Below are 17,452 nucleotides of genomic sequence, written 5' to 3' on the forward strand. Positions count from 1 at the left end.
AGCCTGGAGCACCTTGGAAGTTCAAGCAACACAACAAAAAAGGGGAACACAGCCTGAAAAATCATTAAATCTTTCAAAGTAAAGGGATGAATTCAAATCTACCTTAAAATCACTCAGTGACTTAAGATTTGGGAGTTTTAAACCTGATTACTAAAGACATACAGGACGAGTTTAAAGTCAAGCTTTAAAACCACTTAAGACATCCCTCTTGCTGTCCTCCATCTTCCAAACCTTGCTGCTTGATGGTTTGGTCCCCAACGCTATAAATCAACCTTAAAATCAGCACTGAACTCAGAAAACAACGAGGACTGAGCAAATCTGGATTTCTTAGAGCATCATGAATATCACTGAGCACACAGGGATCTGGGCTAATGAGAACGTGAACAGATCTGGGGTTTAAGGGTCGGGGTATCCAGTGAGTAGAGAGTGCTCCAAATGAGTAAAATACAAACTGGGATAAAAAGGTCTCTGCATACCAGGCAGACACAAAGCAGCAGTGCCAGCAGCTCAAGCACCACTACCAATAACTGTAAATAACAAGCAATTAAAAAAAAGCAATGTCACTTCTAAAAGAAGTGAGATCTCAAGGCAGAAAACCACATTTAATCCATAACAACCAATGTGACCACAGAGAGGCACAAATAATACTAAGGACACCCAGAGCTATTACAAAAGCCTATATTAAACTAGAAAAAAACCCAAAACTAACAAGGAACCTGTTTGTTAAGCACAGAGCAGGTACAAATCCTGACCATCTGGAAAAGGAAGCAGTCCAGAAGGTCATAGTCAGAGGGGCCAGTTTAGATGAAAACAATGGTCGTTTTAGCAAAAACAAAACAAACCAAATCCAGTGCAAAACAAACCACGAACCAAGTTCTACCACAAACCCAAAATGAAGCAATCAAGGAAGGATACAGAAAAACATCCCCCTTGGGTCCCTGAAGTCATACCATTTCCAAATATAAAACAGTCTAACACAGAGTCTCTCTTCTCCAGATGGAGGATGAAGAGCAGAAGCTCACCACTGCCAGCCAGCTCCAGGGCTAAAGCTCCACCAGACTTAATCCAAAACTGGGCAAGTTGTCCAAGAAATCAAGGAAGAACTTGGGAAAGATTTGGGAGATCTTTCATCCCCATTATTTACAGCTTCCTACAAGTGCCAGAGGAGACTCCATCCCTCTGTCAGTGTCTGCAGGGAAGGGTCAGAGCAGGGGCCAGACTCTGCTCTATGGGGACAAGAGAAACTGGCAGAAACTGATGCCCAGGTAGTTACACCTGAATGTGAAAAACTTCTGTACTGTGTGGGATTACCCAGGGAGGGCAAATATCTCCCTCACTGGAGGTATTCCAGAACTGTCTGGACACAGCCCTGTGCCATGTGCTCCAGGATGACCCAGCTGGAGCAGGGATGCGGGACCAGCAGCCCCACTGTAGTCCCCCCTTCCTATCTGACCCTGAGGTTGCGTGAGCAGGAGTGTCCCTTGCCCCAGAGCCAGGGTGGCTTTTCTCAGGCAGCCCTGGCACAGTGCTGGCAGTGCTGCCCACACCAACACCCCTGTCCTGCTGATACTGCTGAGGTAGCCAAGCCTCACTAATGACTCCCCAACTCACTTCATTCACTTGGGTGCTAAGTGCATTCAGTGCTGCCCAGCTAATAGTCCCTGCCATCAACGGCACACACAGGAGCCCTGCCAAGATGACAATTCTGCCTCTTAAAAACACTCCTCACACCACTACACAAATGGCTCTTCCTCTGTGTCCCAAGCCTGACAAGTCTGTGGGAAATTTCCACCATCCCCCAGAGTTGGAAGCACAAGAGGAACACATTTAGGGGTGTGGGGTCCCTACACACCTGCAGCCCCATGAGCCAGCATCTCCTGCAGAGTCCAGGCACAGAGAGATTGGGATGGACAGGAGAACCATCAAAGTTCACTTTTTAGAATCATGGAATGGTTTGGGTTGGAAGGGAACCTAAAGATCACTCTGTTCCAAACCCCTGAACACCTTCCACCAGACCAGGTTCCTCCAAGGCCTGTCCAACTGGAACATGAACACTGCCAGGGATGGGGGATCCACAGCTTCTTGGTCTGCTCCCAGCAGAGAGGGATGCACAGCAGTGACTGGTTCTGCTGTGCCTCTTTCCCCTCCCTGTGGTGGGCAGCAGAGGTGGAGAATTTCCATGGATAACCTCTGGAGATTCAGCGATGCACAGGGACTGGAGAGCGACGGCTGGCTCAGCTGCTGCTGCACTTACTTTCAACCCATCACACAGCAACACAGCACAGACAAGACTTTCCAATTCATCATTCTTAGGACTGTCCTCAAGTAGTTACCAGTAACCTGCATTAACCTGTTCCCCATCAACTGGAGCACAGGGGAAAGACAAAAACTCAAGAAGCTCAATTGCCAAAATTGCGAGACCAGGGCACAAACCAACCCAGCAAACCCCCAAGTTTGTTCTAAACTGCCATTTTCCTCCCCTGGTCACAGCAAAGCCTGTGACACAGTGCCTATAAATTTCCTCTAATGATGTAGCAGTGAGGCAGAGCCCCATCTGTGCCTGGGCACAGGTGAGACTTTTCACTATCGTGTAAGTGCAGGCTGCCTTTCAATTACACTCACCAGCCCATTAGGCAAATTAGATTTGCATATGAGAGGATAACTAGAAAGTCAAGAAATAAGCCCTGAAGGCAAATACATTCTAGAAGCTACATGTCCCTGGGAAGATGTGGACGGGGAGTTTGCTGTTCAACCCTTTAGGGCTACTTTAGGTTTTCATGGTGTTCAGGTTTCTCTCAGAGCTGGCGTGGGTTTGAGGACAGCCTCTCCACTAGGCAGAACTGAAGCCAGACAAAGACATCTGCGTTCCCTGCATCCCCACCTCCCTAAAAAGATGCCCATTTCTGCAGGGCTTTGCATCATTTGCAGGTTCTGCTTTGCAGTATGCTGGGAAGGAGATGAAAATATTACTGGTGTGAGAGAATCTCAATTGATTCCACCTGCGTTTCAATAATAGATCACTGAACTACAGAGTTATTCCCAGCACCCTAAGAAGGTCCAGAGGGACATGATACCCAGTGGTATGGCATTACACATGTCCCATGTCACTGAGGACACTCAGGTGGACTAAACACTTCTGCTCAGGTGATTCTGAAGAATTCATCCGCCTGCACACACTTTTTTTTTTTCTGGTGAGTGTATGCAAAACAGAGACAACCTAGCTCATCTCCCAGAATCCAGATGGCACTTGCAAACCTTGTCTGTGTATCAAATGTTGTTTTTTAGATCAAGTGTCCCTGGTTGACAACACAGAACTTCACGATGCTATCTTTAGAGAGGCTTCTCTGCAAAGAAACACCCTTGGAGCATACGTTGCAGGAATATGCTAATGTGGCAGGGTGTTTTCAGCGGCCACAAATGGATCTGTTCCTGGGAGCTCAGACACCCCACAACAAGCTGAGCCTGGCTGGAGATAAAGGGTCACCCAGCCCCTAGGGAAAAGATGCACCAAGAAGTTAAAAATCGGAAAGAAAGGTGAAGTTACACCACTGGAGAGATGCAGGGTGAGCTCACAGCAAGTGCACTCACACACAAATGATGATTACCAAAAAACTCTACTAAATGACTGAGGGCATCTCAAAACAGACAGCAAAATCCAAGACTTTCCATTCCTTGACTTCTCCTACAAGTTTAGAGATTCTTACCCTATTTTCTCTTAAGCTAAGTTCAAGGATCTTAGAAAAACCCAGTGATTTTTCTTCCTCAAGGTCTTCACTTCCTCCTCCACATTTCATGCAAAGATAAAAGCAGCACACGCCAAGTAAGGTCTTTAAAACCAGCCCATTAATAAAGAACAAAACTTCACAAAACTTGCAGTTTCACATATTCCTGAGATAGTCATATTAACTTCAATGAAAAAGAATGGTAGCAGTTGCTAAAAGAAAACCCCAGCACCCCACCCCCGCCCCAAAAACCCACCCTGAGTTGTTTTCTATTCTCCTCAGCACCAAGGACAAGAATCATCACCTGCATGTGAAAAAGCATGAAAAAACCTCTGACTTATACACACTCCCCACTAAGCACCAAAACGGCCTAACAAAAACCAAGAAAAAACAAAGCAAGGTGCAGAAACAGGTTATGCCCTGGGATCAGAAGGTGACACCAACAGCACTGAGGTGGCAGAAATAACCCCTCGCGCCTGCTGCTGAAAAGAACATTTCAGAACAGTGACATCAGGTAAAGCAGCAGCTTTTGAAAAAAGAAAGTGATCCAGGAGGTAGTTCCTTCCATATTGCAGGCGCTCACAGTAAACACCATATGGCCTGTTAATTTAATTAGGGAGAAGAAACCCCCTAAGTTTGAGATTTGACTTTGAAGGGTTTAAAACAAGTCTGAGGAAAATCGCTCGAGATATTCCATGAGGTTGCCTTGCCTCCTTCATTCACCTTCTGACCTGCTGTAGCTAGTGGCTCTCCCCAGGCTGCACAGCACCCCTAAGAGCTGGAATTGTTTTAGAAGCCCACTCACTGCCTTTCCCACCACTGCACCTGCACGGATGCTTCCCTGGGAGATCTGGGTGGTCCATGTCTGGCAGCCAAGCCAGGAGAGGTCTGCAGCAGGAAGGAGGGACTGGGAGTAAATAAACCCAGCACTTCAGCTGAATGCACCTTCTCAGATAGCAATGAGAATTTTTGTTTTGAATGCTCACAATCTACACTGGCAGGTCTCACCTGTCAAAAGGAGGATGGAACTCATGATGAAGGTCAACGTGACAAATGGTGGAGCATCAATGCTGAGGTACTAAGCCTCAGGGCAAGTCCACTCCCCATCTATAGCTAAGTTTGCATCTGTAATCTTGAGATCAATCAACCAAGCTCCAGCTGTCCCTAAAAACTTTTGTATCTGAGAAAAGTCTCAGTGCAGTGGCTAATTGCAGACTAGCCAGGAGACTCTGTTTGCTGAATAAAATGTCATTCTCCGTTATGAATATATCTTCCATGTCTCTTTGTGAGCAGAGAGAGGCATTTCTAGGATCATTTCCAGCTAGAGGTTTGCTTTCCTGCCTCTGTACCACAATGGGACACTGCAGCACCACTGGCACACTGCCCTGCCAGGTCTGTGCACCGACTGCTCAGTGCATCACCAGCAGGAACAGGAGAGATCCCGTGGAAGTGGCTGCTGGGGCACCACCAAGAATGCAAAGGCACAAAAGGTGATGATTCCCTGAGGAATGGCCTCCCAAGCTGTACCAGGCTCTTGGTGCTGCTCTCACCTTCAGCAGCCCCCTGAGGCCCAGGCAGCAGCAGAAACATCTCCACGGTGCTCCAAGGGCCACCACCCCTCACCAGCTGCTCTGTCAGGAGCCTCCAGCACAAACCTCCTCAGCACAACCTTCAGGGGTCCCAGCTGGGTAAGGGAACCGCAGCGTTTCTCCAGAGAGGTGTGACCAAGTGACCCCAGGCCTGGGCCAGGGCTTTGGCACCCAGGTGCTCGGGCAGGGCACAGAGGGAAGCTCTGCCTGATGCCTCCAGCACGGGCACGAGCCGCCAGGCTCCTCAATTCCTGCCTGACCCCACAGGACGTGACCCGCCTGTGTTCCCCACCGGAGATGCTCCGTGCCTCTGAAGAGCAGGTGCATTTCCCAGGCCCAGGTAGGGCACCAAGGGATGCTCCCTCCCAGCTTCCTCTCCCCAGCTACAGCCCATCTTGTCTCGAGGAAAACCCAGGATGCTCCATGCCAGCACTACCCCAGCGGGTATTTTGGGAGGTGTGGACTTTTATAGGAACAATCATATCGTTCCTAGAAATTTGTAACCTCGGTTGGCATGGAGTTTCTCCTTGGCTCCTCTCAACAGTTGACTACACTCACAAATTAACATCCCACTTGTTTAATTATGTTTTCCTTTTCCTTATCCAGACCCAGGCTGGGATCTGTATGTCCCTTTAATAGGTGTGTCACAGCAGTATGCCAGTTTCCCATTTTCCAGTTAAAAAAAAAAAAAAAAAGCCAAAAAACAAGCCCAAACCAAAATAACAAAACATCTAAAGCCCAGCAGACTTCTTCCTGCTAGCAAGAAAACCTCCTCTCAGGACACTGCAAAGATTTAATTTACTACCAATTGCCCTCTGGTTATTTTACATTTATGGGGTGGGGGCTGAAGAAAGGAAGAAAGCAGAGAGGGTGTAATTAGCTTTGCTTGTAAAATGTTCATCCCAGTTGTAACAGCAACTGGAGCCTATCGGGGGCTTAATAGATTTCAGGGTTTTGTTGAAGCTGAAGGGTCTGTGTGAGGGTGGGAATAAAAAAAAAAGGGGGGGGGGGAAATATTAAAAAAAAAAAATCAATAAGTGGATCCTACATCTTGCCACAACCCCATATGGAAGTAATCAAGCACAAGGGTGGCAGCTGGGGCCAATAACAGTCACCTGCAGCCGAGGGACGTGGGGGTTTGGGATGGGTTTTTAATGCTAATTTCCTGGAGGAACAATGCGGGAGCGGCAGCCGAGGGCGGCTGAATGGGGAGCAGCGGAACAATGGCTGCACCTGGCGCTGCGGGCAGCCCCGAGCCGGCACACGGCCGCAGCGCCCCGCACATCTGTTCGCACAATGCCCGCTGCCCGCAACAGGTCCGCCCTCCGCCCCGCTCATCCTCCCCTCCGCCACGGCCACGGACACTCACGGCGTTCGCCAGGGGTTTCTTGGTGGGTTTGGTTTTTTTTCTTTTGGTGAAAGGGATGGTTACACGGCATCCCGCCGGCCACAGATGAGGAGAGGAAGGAAAACTGACTCTTGGCTTTGAAAGAAGTGCAGGTGTCGTTGGTTTTTGCAAATGGTGTTCTGGCCACCTGTGACTGTCCTCCTGCAATATCCCCCCACAAGTCCCGCTGCAGGCACCAGAGATGGGAATCCCGCGGCCGGGAGCGCGCCCAGGAAATTCAATTTGCATTATTCCAAAGCCTTAAGCTTCACTTATAAAAATGCCACTGCCCAGCGCAATAAAAGGCATGATAGTTACACTTTAAAATGCTTTGAAACCTCTGAAATCGCTATTGTCCTGTCGGACATAAGCTGCTGACACACAAAGCCGTGCTAAGGTCAAGGTCCTGCCTCAGAAAATTGCTTGCAGACCCAGGAACTGAACCCAAGCCTCTCCGTGCTGCACTTCAACTGTGGGATCACCGCTCACCATTTCTTCCTGGCTGCTGCTCCCACTCTAAACAAAGGTTTTTCCAGCCGTTCCCTGAACGCTGCATGAATTAGGGCAGTCTCCATCATAAAAATAAAAGTTGAACAGACTCCCAGAGACCTGCAGTGACGCTGCCCCCGGGGACTGCTCTGGAGTGTCTGTCGAAACACATTTCATACCTAGCTCCTAACAAGCAATCAGATATGGAAATAGTCACTAGATAAAGGCAAGCTTACAATCCAGTCCAGAACAAGTATGGATAAGCCAGCTCTTATAATGGGAAAAAGCCCAACAGGCAACAGATTATGACCATCTCCTACTCAAATTTAAAAACCAGCCAGCATTGACTTAAATCTGCCTCATGTGCCCAAGTCCTCAAATGACTGTGTTCAGCTCTCCAGCTATACTATAAACATCACACAGGCACGTCAAACAAATCTCGTTTTTTGTCCAAACCTTGAAAAAAACAGATCTGGAAAAAACAAGAGGCCACCTGGCTCCCCCATCCCATCCCATAACCGTGGGAGAGCGCTGCCTCCTGCTAAATGCTGCTGGTGGTTACTGCATTTATGGGTCAATTTGGGGACTGGAGGGCTGATTGACTTGAAAACTCAGCTCCTGCAGTCAAACCATACGAACCTGTCAAACCAGTGATAACCTCTACAAGCCAAAATCCACCGTGGGTGAGGCAAGACAAAGCTCTGTAAAGCAGCAGTCAAATCATTTGGGACTCATACTCAGTGAGACAGGCAAGGCAGCATTAAGTGAAACCCCACTCTCTGAGGGCACTGGTCCTCTAAGACTGAAAATAAACCAGAAAAAACCCAAACCAAACAGCCTGACCCAGAGTGCACGTGAGCAAAGCTCCCTTCGCTTTGGCGGATTTAAACAAGCCTCTGCAACACCCGCAGATGCAAGTTGCAAAAATAGCAGCATCTTGGAAGTAAGCAGGGGCTGTGGCTCCAGTCCCTGGGCAGAGCAGAGCCTGGCTTGGCAGCACTGGTTTGGCCTTTTCACTATTAAATGGAGTTTCTGCTCTGTTCCTCGGGGCATTCCCTGTGTAATAGAGTTCTCAGATTAACGATTCACTCTCCTTGCCTTTAGCAGTTCTGCTCCTTCCTCAAACCCTTCAAATCCTTCCCTTGGCTTAGCTGCACTTTCCTGTTGGCAGTATTTGCTCAAACTGCCTTTGCTTTACTCTCTTTTCCTTGTTTCCCACACTGGAGTCTCTAAGTTTTGCATTATTTGTGTGTTTCTCTAGCTGCTGGATGTGCTGGGCTGTGAAGGGCACACAGTCACGTAGGTGAAGTCTAGGTAGTTCCAAAAATCAGACTAAACATCTTTTCCATATTAATAGTGAAAATCACATCATCCAGCAGACAATAGTGGGGGGAAAAAAAGTGTCTTTATTTGCATGTCCTGCACCATTTCTATAAAATTACTAGGACTGATGACAGAGTTTCAAACCACCCTCTTCTCCAAAATGCCACCACCACTCTCATCTAAGCACTCGGCTCATCAGGCACCCTAAATCCTTTTTACAGATAAAGGAGCCTGATGAAAAAAAAGAAAGTTTCCTGAAGGGCTTGAGCAGGACTCTACCAAAGGAGTTGTTTAATGGCCAAATCGTGCTGCCCCGATGCCGGCAGAACTTCCGTTTGCTTAATCAGGGCTCCACTTGCAAGGAGACCGCAGCAGCAGCTGCTCCAACCCCCTGCACTGCCCTCACAGATTCGGGAAGTCTGCAGAGAGCAGCAGCAGAGGAGCACGGCTCTTTGCTCCTAGATATCATCACACCCTGTATGGCTTTGCTGGGCATTTTTGGGGTTTCAAACTCCTCTGTGCTGGTGCACTTTTGAGATGTTGAAGTGCACACATTTCTTGTGTCTCCTCTCCAGGGACACACAGGAGGTGTTTGGTGTGTCTCTAGAAGCAGACTTATAATAATATATAGTATTTTTAAAAGCCTCTACCCAAATGCTTACATGCTGCAAAAGAAACAAAACCTTAAGGTGGCCCATGGAGTGGCCAAACTGGGCAAGCACAGAGCTGCAGCCCAAGCACAGCACCAGGGAGCCCAGCCAGGCTCTCCCCCAGGAAACCCCATCATTTGGCATGGTTAAGGCTAACTCGGACAAAGCAACACCAAAGGGAATCATCCTGCACCAGGCAGCCCAGCAAATAATCCTCTCTTTTTCCAGCCTGACAGCAAAGCGATGCTCAGCCACATTTCAGCTCCCCAAACTTTGAGTGCTGATTTTGGTGCATCTCCTGTGGCTGGGCAGGATTTCTCCAGCACATAAAACGGACTGAGTATCATTGCACAGGAGCTGAGCAGTGTAGGGAACAGAAAAAAAAACTGGTAATATTTGGGGAAGCAGCTTAAACATGCAACAGAAGAATCTTTATAACAAGCTACACCAGAGGGTCAGAGGAGTAATTTCAACTGCTGAACCTTCCCAAAAGACAGGGAGGGGGGGGAAATGGCAGGTTTAAACTAAATATGCAAGATCCAGGGATTACAACAGAAAAAGAGAAAATACAGCCTGTCTACAGCCCGACAGTGAAAATATACAGGGGAGGTGTGCTCTGGTATCAGAAGATTGATCTGGGAGATTTAGATGCTGGGAGCATCAGTTGCTGCTCAAGGAGTGCAAAGACAAAAAGGGAGCAGCCTCTGCCACAATGCAGAGAAGCCCTGAAAACATGGGGAAAATTAAGGAAATTTGGGAGCCAATGGAAGAAATCCACCTCTGCAGTTTACCCCCCTCCTCCCAGCTTCAATACCAGCATGCAGAAACCAGAGTAAGCCTGGGCACAGCAGAAAACCACGTTCTGCTAAAACACACAAAACCCTTCCTGCTTTGCCATTTCCCCAGAAAACGCCACATCCCAGCCCTCTGCTCATGGACGGGGGGGGGGGGTGGGGGGAAGAAAAAAAATATATAATAACCATTCCATAGCAACCCAGAACGAGCTGTACCGCAGCTCTCCTCAGAGAGAGTTTAGTGTTTTTTCAGCTGCAGAATCCTCGCATGCAGCCGGCTGGGCTATTGAAGTTTTCCCCGGCACTGCAGAGGACCGAGGCGAGGCTGGCAAAGCGCTGCGGCCGCCGCCGCTCCCACCCTCTCCCCGTACCTGCTCCCGGAGCTGGAGGCTCTGCCCAGCCCGCCTGCAGAAGCCAAGGAGCTCCCCAAACCTTGCTCAGGGCTGAGCATCCCCCCGAGCGGCCCCGGGTACGCCGAGCGCTGCTTAAAAATAATCCCGTTCTTTGCTTACCCTACCCAGCGAGGTTGCAAGGATCCAGCTGCTGTGCAATACACCTCGTTTCTTTCAAATAGGAAGAAAAACGCTCTTCCTCCTCCTCCTCCGCCCGTGATCTTCGAGCGCAGCCGGAGCCCAGCCTGCCTTCTCCTTTCATTAGCTGGACATGTGTCAGGTCCCGCACATCTGCGATTTCTCACTGCCTGGAGCCGCCTGTCCGATTCCAGGGAAACACAGATGGATCCCAGATGGGAAGGTCCTGCCAAACAGACCAGCTCTCCACCTTGCCAGAATACCCAGCTTAGAGGCACACACCCTCGGCTCCCTGCCTGCTCCCTGCCTGCGCCGCGCTGCTGCCAGGCTGCTCGCCAGCTGATGTCACCAGGCACACACCTACCAGCGCCTCGCCGCCCGCCTGACATTAACTTGTTAAATACACGGAATTTGTTTATGGCCGGCAGGAACAGCGAGGCAGCGGCAGGAGCTCAAGAAGACGCTGCCACCCTCCCCAAAGCAGCCGTGCCTTGTGCGGCACCGGGGGCGCAGCAAGCCTCTGCCTCAGCGCTGGGTTTTGAAATCGGGACGAGCTGTTGAGTAAACCGGCGGATTAATTTTCCGAAGGTTTCCCCATGCACGTAAATCTTCGCTGCAAACTCCCCCCCAGCAAGCCCAGCGCCAGAGTTTGCGGCGCTGGAGAGCGGCATGTGGTAGCAATTAGAAGCAACAACAAGATAACAAGATACTGATGTTGCAAGGGTACCGAACGCGGACTGGAAAATTCAAAGGAAGAGCAATTAAACGTGTAACATACTACCCGGCTCGAAGAGGAAGTGTTAAAGGAAAATGTAAATCTGAAATGTTTTACACCGGGAGTAAACTCCACCGGAGATGTCAGAGCAGTGAGGGAGGCTCTGAGATCTCTGGGCACGACCACACTTGGCCATCTCCCCCATTAACGCACAGACGCGGCGGCTCTGCCACCTACAAACCTCCCGGTAATCCCGAGCGGCTGCTCCCCGAGGTGCGGCGTGAACAACACATAGCAACTGGAGGCCCCTGACTAATCCCATCAGGCCGGCACCATTCACCGCCAGCCGGGCGCTGGGCAAACACGGATTTACACAACGGCATCCCCGGCCCCGGCTGCCGGGGTCCTGCCCCTCCACCCCTCCAGACGGCCCAAAGTCTCCTGCTCCTCATCATCCCACTGCCAGCTCCCGTCAGAGCAGCCAGCACGAGAGGCAGTGTTTGCATTTTGCCCGCAGACCGTGCGCAGGCACACTTTAAGATCTCAGGAATGATTCACTGCTCCGGTCCGTACAGCTGAGCAGGTTCAGGTCTTGATCCTTTCCAAATCTCTGCAGTCAACACCTCCTTTGCAGGCAACACCACCTTTCTCTCCAGCTACTTTTTTTGAGAACCAGGGACCTCAATACTTTCCTAGTTCAGCAAACTAAGAGCCTGCCACTGCCCAAGCTGGGGGATGCTGTTTTTTCACAAGCCCAAAAATCACACATGCCAAATTCTCCACAGTTGGTGTAGGCATGACGGGATAGTTACTTGTTCACAGGCAGCAAAATGCTCCTTTTTATGAAATTCCCAGTGCTCTAGCAGGCTACTGCTAACTGCTATGTCCATAAACCTTCTGAGGTACTGCCCCCCGGCATCTCACCTAACCCTTCACCCTGGCTTCTCTGCTGCTTATTCCTAATTAGTTTAAGGTACCTCTGTTTCCCTTTGGGAGGGGAAGAGGCTGTAAAGGGAGAAAACTGCTTTAAAGGAAGCATTAAAAAGCATTCTGCAAGCAGGCACGGTATGAGCTCATGAACACAGGGGCCACAAACTCCTCCTGCAGAGGACAGGCCTCCCAGTACAGGCAGGATGCTGCATGATAATGGGGGGGGGGCAATTTGGGCAGCAGACTTTGGGCTGCTGTAGTAACACGTGAAGCTGCTGCTTCCCTGGCTAGGCAAACACATCACTCCGAGAAGAGCAGCCTGGCTGCAGGCAGTGGGGACACAGGTTTACAGCAGCTCTCCCTCCTCCAAACCTCACCCAAGAGCAGCAATTCCACATGCTTCAGTTAGGAAAAAAATAAGTGAATCATATTCAAGTATCAGCACACAAACACCTGGAGCATCCTATGGGATGATGCTCAGGCAGCAAAACAGGTTGGGAACAGGCTGAGCCAACAGAGCCTCCCAGCACCCCCTTCTTCCAGCAGCCCAGTCCCCACTGGAGGGGCTGCTGGCAAGGCACATCAATAAAACATTCAAGTTCAGAAAGTTCAGCTCGCTGGGGCTTCTGACACTTCTGATGGAGGTTGCGCAAAATACTGAAGCTCTCAATATTTCATAAGCTGAGATGGAAAAACCATCTCTAAATTACACAGACAATGAAGGGAGGCACAACCCAAGCAGCTCCACCAACACCAGAACTAATAAAGTTATTTTCCTATGGACTTGCATCTCATGGTGGGCTCCCTGGCACCTCACTCTATGAGGTCCCCAACAGGAGCTGTCCCTGGCCGGGTCGTGGTGACAGTGGTGGCTCTTATGTGGATTCTCTGATGTCTTCTAAGAAGCAAGCTCATGTTGCAGCTCTGTCCTCAGTGGAGATGGTACCAGGCAGATGGATGCAGCCCTGCGCTCTCAGCATTAAGAATCCAGCATCAAACACCACTGCTCCCTGTCCAGCCCTGTCCCAACATCCCCAAACCAGCCTGAAACTGGGCAGTGAACTCAAAAGCTGACTTTGGTCTGAGTGCCACAGGGGGGATGCTGTATGATGAACAGCAGATGCTCAAGTGGTGCTGCCTGGGATCTGTCAGGTCTTTGGGTCAAAGCCATATGAGAAGTACCCTCAGAAGGCACAAGGGACATCCTTGGGTTGGGGGCTTTATGTGAAATAGGTAACCAGCACGAGGTGCTCCCTTGCCTGCTTTTTTAATGGTATTTCAGCTTAAGGACCTGAACAGTTTGTAACACTTCACACAAAAGCTGTCCACAATTGTGACAACTGGGTTCTAACTACCCTTTGTCAAGCCACAGCCAAATAAATCTCTTCAAAGTTTTTACAACCTAAGGCATTTTGAAATGTCAAGAACTCAGGTCACTGCAAGTATTTTAAGTATATTACCAAGACTTTATAAACCTTCATGAAAAGGCACAGAACTCTTTGTCATGGTGTCCACAGCCCACTGTCTACCAAACCCCCACCATCCCCAGGGAAAACATCCCCACTTCTTGCTAGGGAGACAGGAATACACCAGACCTCATGGTTCACCACTATAGTAAGAAAGATGGATGTGTGCTTTTAGGTTCTCCAGATAAAAAACCTATAGACATCAGGGTGCCATGAGTGGAAGTCATTGCCAAACCTTCTTTGCAAGGCTCATGGATTGTCTGACACATGATCCATGTGCCTCAGCTCAGCCCAAACCATGACCTACCCCACAGCTCATCCCAAAGCTCACCATGGGCAGAGGCAGATCCGTGAAGTAGAGAATCACAAAATCCCAGTGGTTTGGGTTGGAAGGGACCTTAAAGCTCATTTCATTCCACCCTCTGCCATGGGCATGGACACCCTGCACTAGCTCCAAGCCCTGTCCAGCCTGGCTCTGGACACTTCCAGGGATCCAGAAGCAGCCACAGCTTCTCTGGGCATCCTGTGCCAGGGCTCCAGGTTACTCCAACCACCATTCAACCTGGGATGGGGAGTCCATCCACATGTCATCTACTGACCCCCCTCACTGTTCCCAAGAGGCTTGTCTGCTCCTAAATATGCATTAAAGCAGGTTTTGTAGCCCAGACACCAGCGGCACAGCGGAAGGAAGCAGAACTGCAGGCAGCATGGGGAGAACTGGTTTCCCCAGTTCACCATGCTAATCTGCTTCTGCTTTCTTCTCCTGGGAATGTTCCATGGAAAGAACGATGCAAGCAAAGTTTGAACACTGGGAGCTATTGATACCTGCTGCTCAGTGTGGTTTCTGAGGAAAGTGAGGAAATCTGAAGAATTTTTCCAGTTTGCAGTGGAATTTTTATGCCTATCACAGCCCATTGCCACAGCGAGCACAAGAGGCCTGAACTGCTTCTGATTTCTCTGCTATTCCACAGATATTTCGTGATGTGTCTCCGCTTTATTTTTTGCCTGCTGTGTTCTTACCTCAGAAAGAAGCTTCACTTGAATTCAAGGCAACTCTGGAAAGCCTTTGCCTTTTTAAGCTGACCACTTTCCATTGCACAGAAAAATAAATCCAAATGCACTAAGGCAGCCAAAGCCATTTATCAGGCTAAGTAGAAACCGTAAATTCATGCTAACTGGAATCTGATGGAAACCAATTGGGATCCTCCTCCTCCTCCAGGCTCAGGTCTGGCAGGAAAGTCAAACATTTTATTGCCTTCTTTATGCCTTACAAGACAGTGGAGCCAAGAAAGGACTGCTCCCTTTGAAGCAATGCTGGTAGGGTTGCAAGGGACACTCAGTGACTTGAGTTCAAGCTCAACCCCCCACAACAGAGATTAGACCTCTCCCTCCATCCCTGGCAAATTTATCACATTTAACAAACATCCTCTTTTCAATACATCCATTATTTGAATTAGCACATGGCAGATTACGTTAACAAGCTTAATTTGTCATAGAATCGTGGAGAAAGGTTTGGGTTGGAAGGAACCTTAAAGCTCATCTTCTTCCACTCCCTGCCAGGGACACCTTCCACTGTCCCAGGTTGCTCCAAGCCTTGTCCAGCCTGGCCTTGGACATTCCAGGGGTCCAGGGGCAGCCAGAGCTGCTCTGGGAACCCTGTGCCCGGGCCTCAGCACCCTTACAGGGAACAATTCCATCCTAATATCCTGTCTAACCCTGCCAAGGCACACCCTCATCACTTCCAGACCCTTGTTCGAAGTCCCTCTCCAGCTGTCTTGGAGCCCTGTGAGGCACTGAAAGGGCTTTAAGGTCTCCCTGGAACTTTCTCTTCTCCAGGCTGAACATCCCCAGCATTCCCAGCTTCTTCCCAGAGCAGAAGAGCTCCAGCCCTCAACAAAATCCAAATCCAATCACGTTGCCTCCTTCAGGAGTGAACATGAGCAGTGTTTGGCTTTTGTGCCATTTCAATCCTGCCCAGGGAGGGGGAAAACCACATTAAAAGTTGGCCTTAACTGAGCTGGAAGAATTTTACACCCAGAGCATCCACAATCAGACATTGCCAAAAAATCCCCAAAACAGTCAGGGGGAGCAAAGATGCAGCAAGGAGTTAAACACAACCTGAGGAAGTTATTGAAGTTACTCCTGGCCACCCATTAAGGGAGGGGACACACATCACCTAAGCACACGATGCTTTATTCCTGTGGCAAACATGTAAAGAAAAAACATGCAGGAACTGATGTCCTATGCAAAAATATCCCCTCCAAAACAACAAACCAGTTCCTAAATCTAACACCCTTGCTCTGATTAGAAATCCAAGCTTCTGTAGCTGTCACGGGTATTTAAACCAAACACAGAAATATGGAAAAAATGAGTAATCCTATTTGGAGAGAGTAAAATCCAGCCTGCAGAGGATTAATTCTAGTCCAACAGCCCTGCAGCTTGACAGTATTTTCCAGATCAATAGCAGTGCCATTTGATTACAGAGATTTGTTCAAATACATACATCCACTCCCCTCCAGTTGTCATTTTGGTGATTCTCAGCTTTAGTTGCCCAACACCCAGACCAGGAGCATTCCTGGCACTGGAAGCTGAGTGGATGGAGCTTTGCTGCAGCTCTCAGCCACCTCTCCACTGCTTTAGAAAACCCAATTTCCTGTCTACATCTGAAAGTTTTGCCCCACTCCTTGCAGGACCATCCTCTTTAGCACTTGTTTAGGGTGCAGACAAGCTTTGGAAGCCAAAATCCTCCCTTTCCAGCTGGGCTGGTGGCTTTGAGAGCTGTGTCCTGGCTCAGGCACCCTACTCCAGGCTCCCAGTGCTCCTCACTCATGCTCACAGATGTGGAAGACCATTTACGATTAAGAAAGCACAGGTTAAAGCCTAACAAAGGAGCAGAATTTGGGGGGTTTGCCTCATCCCAGGGGCCACTGTGAGCAGTAAAACACACCTGATGGATCCCAAGCCCCTTCCCTACAGCAGGCTCACTACATCCCAGTTAGCTTCCAGCACCTCCCTCCACTGCTGCCTTCCATGCCACAGGCTCTGGCTCTTTCCCTGAGAATGGCTTTTCCTTCTTTACCTCAGGCTCCTTTAACAGAAACCTTTTTTCCCAATCTCACTCTGAGCTTCTCTCTGGGCCCTGCAACTGCACGTGTGTGAGGGCTGCTGGGGCTCTGCTCCTCTCCCAGTACTTCAGAGGAGGAAAGTGGTACCCTCCCACCCCACAGCCACCCAAGGAGGGTTCTTTTTGCATTAATTAGTTGTCAGTAACCTGGTAACCTTGATTAAAAATATCACAATTCCAGTCTCCCTTAAAAAAAAAAAAAAAAAAAAAACAAACAAAAAACAACCCCACAAAACAACAACAAAAAACAAACACAAAACCAAATCCCAAGTTGTTTTGTTCATTACACCCAGGGAAACCACCAGCTGAGGATTTTAAGCAAGGTTTCCCAGTGGCATCTCAGTCTGGTGGCTTTGCAGGTTTAGCCCTGAGCAGAGTTCCTTTCCTTCCAGCCTCAACTAATCACAAACCCCCCACATTTCAAACGCGGTTTTTGCCAGTTTTTCCTACATTTATTTTTTACCCCTTTTTCTTTGCCAGCTCCCTTCTCCTGCTTTCCGCTGACCCTTTAGCCCAAACAAACGCTGGCTTTGGGGAGAGCAAAAAAGAAGAAAGAGCGCAGCGCAGCCCTTTGCGCCTGGCCCGGCATTCCAGCGCTGCGCTCCCGGCTCCACCAAGTCTGATTTAGGAGCACTGCTGGGAGCGATTAGTTTACGAAAGGCCCAGCACGCCCACCCAGGCACAGGCAGGGCGAGAGGCTCCCCTTTCACCGCTGCCCTGCGCCGCCCGGAGC

At 49.4% G+C, this 17,452-nt stretch overlaps 1 protein-coding gene across 3 annotated transcripts in view; it reads right to left on the minus strand.

Annotated features, from left to right (window-relative positions):
• Positions 1 to 17,452, minus strand: part of CBFA2T2 (CBFA2/RUNX1 partner transcriptional co-repressor 2) — a 57,486-nt gene that overhangs the window by 25,734 nt on the left and 14,300 nt on the right. The window lies entirely within an intron of this gene.

This window comes from Sylvia atricapilla, chromosome 16 (genome assembly GCF_009819655.1).
Source record: "Sylvia atricapilla isolate bSylAtr1 chromosome 16, bSylAtr1.pri, whole genome shotgun sequence".
NCBI classification, from domain to species: domain Eukaryota; kingdom Metazoa; phylum Chordata; class Aves; order Passeriformes; family Sylviidae; genus Sylvia; species Sylvia atricapilla.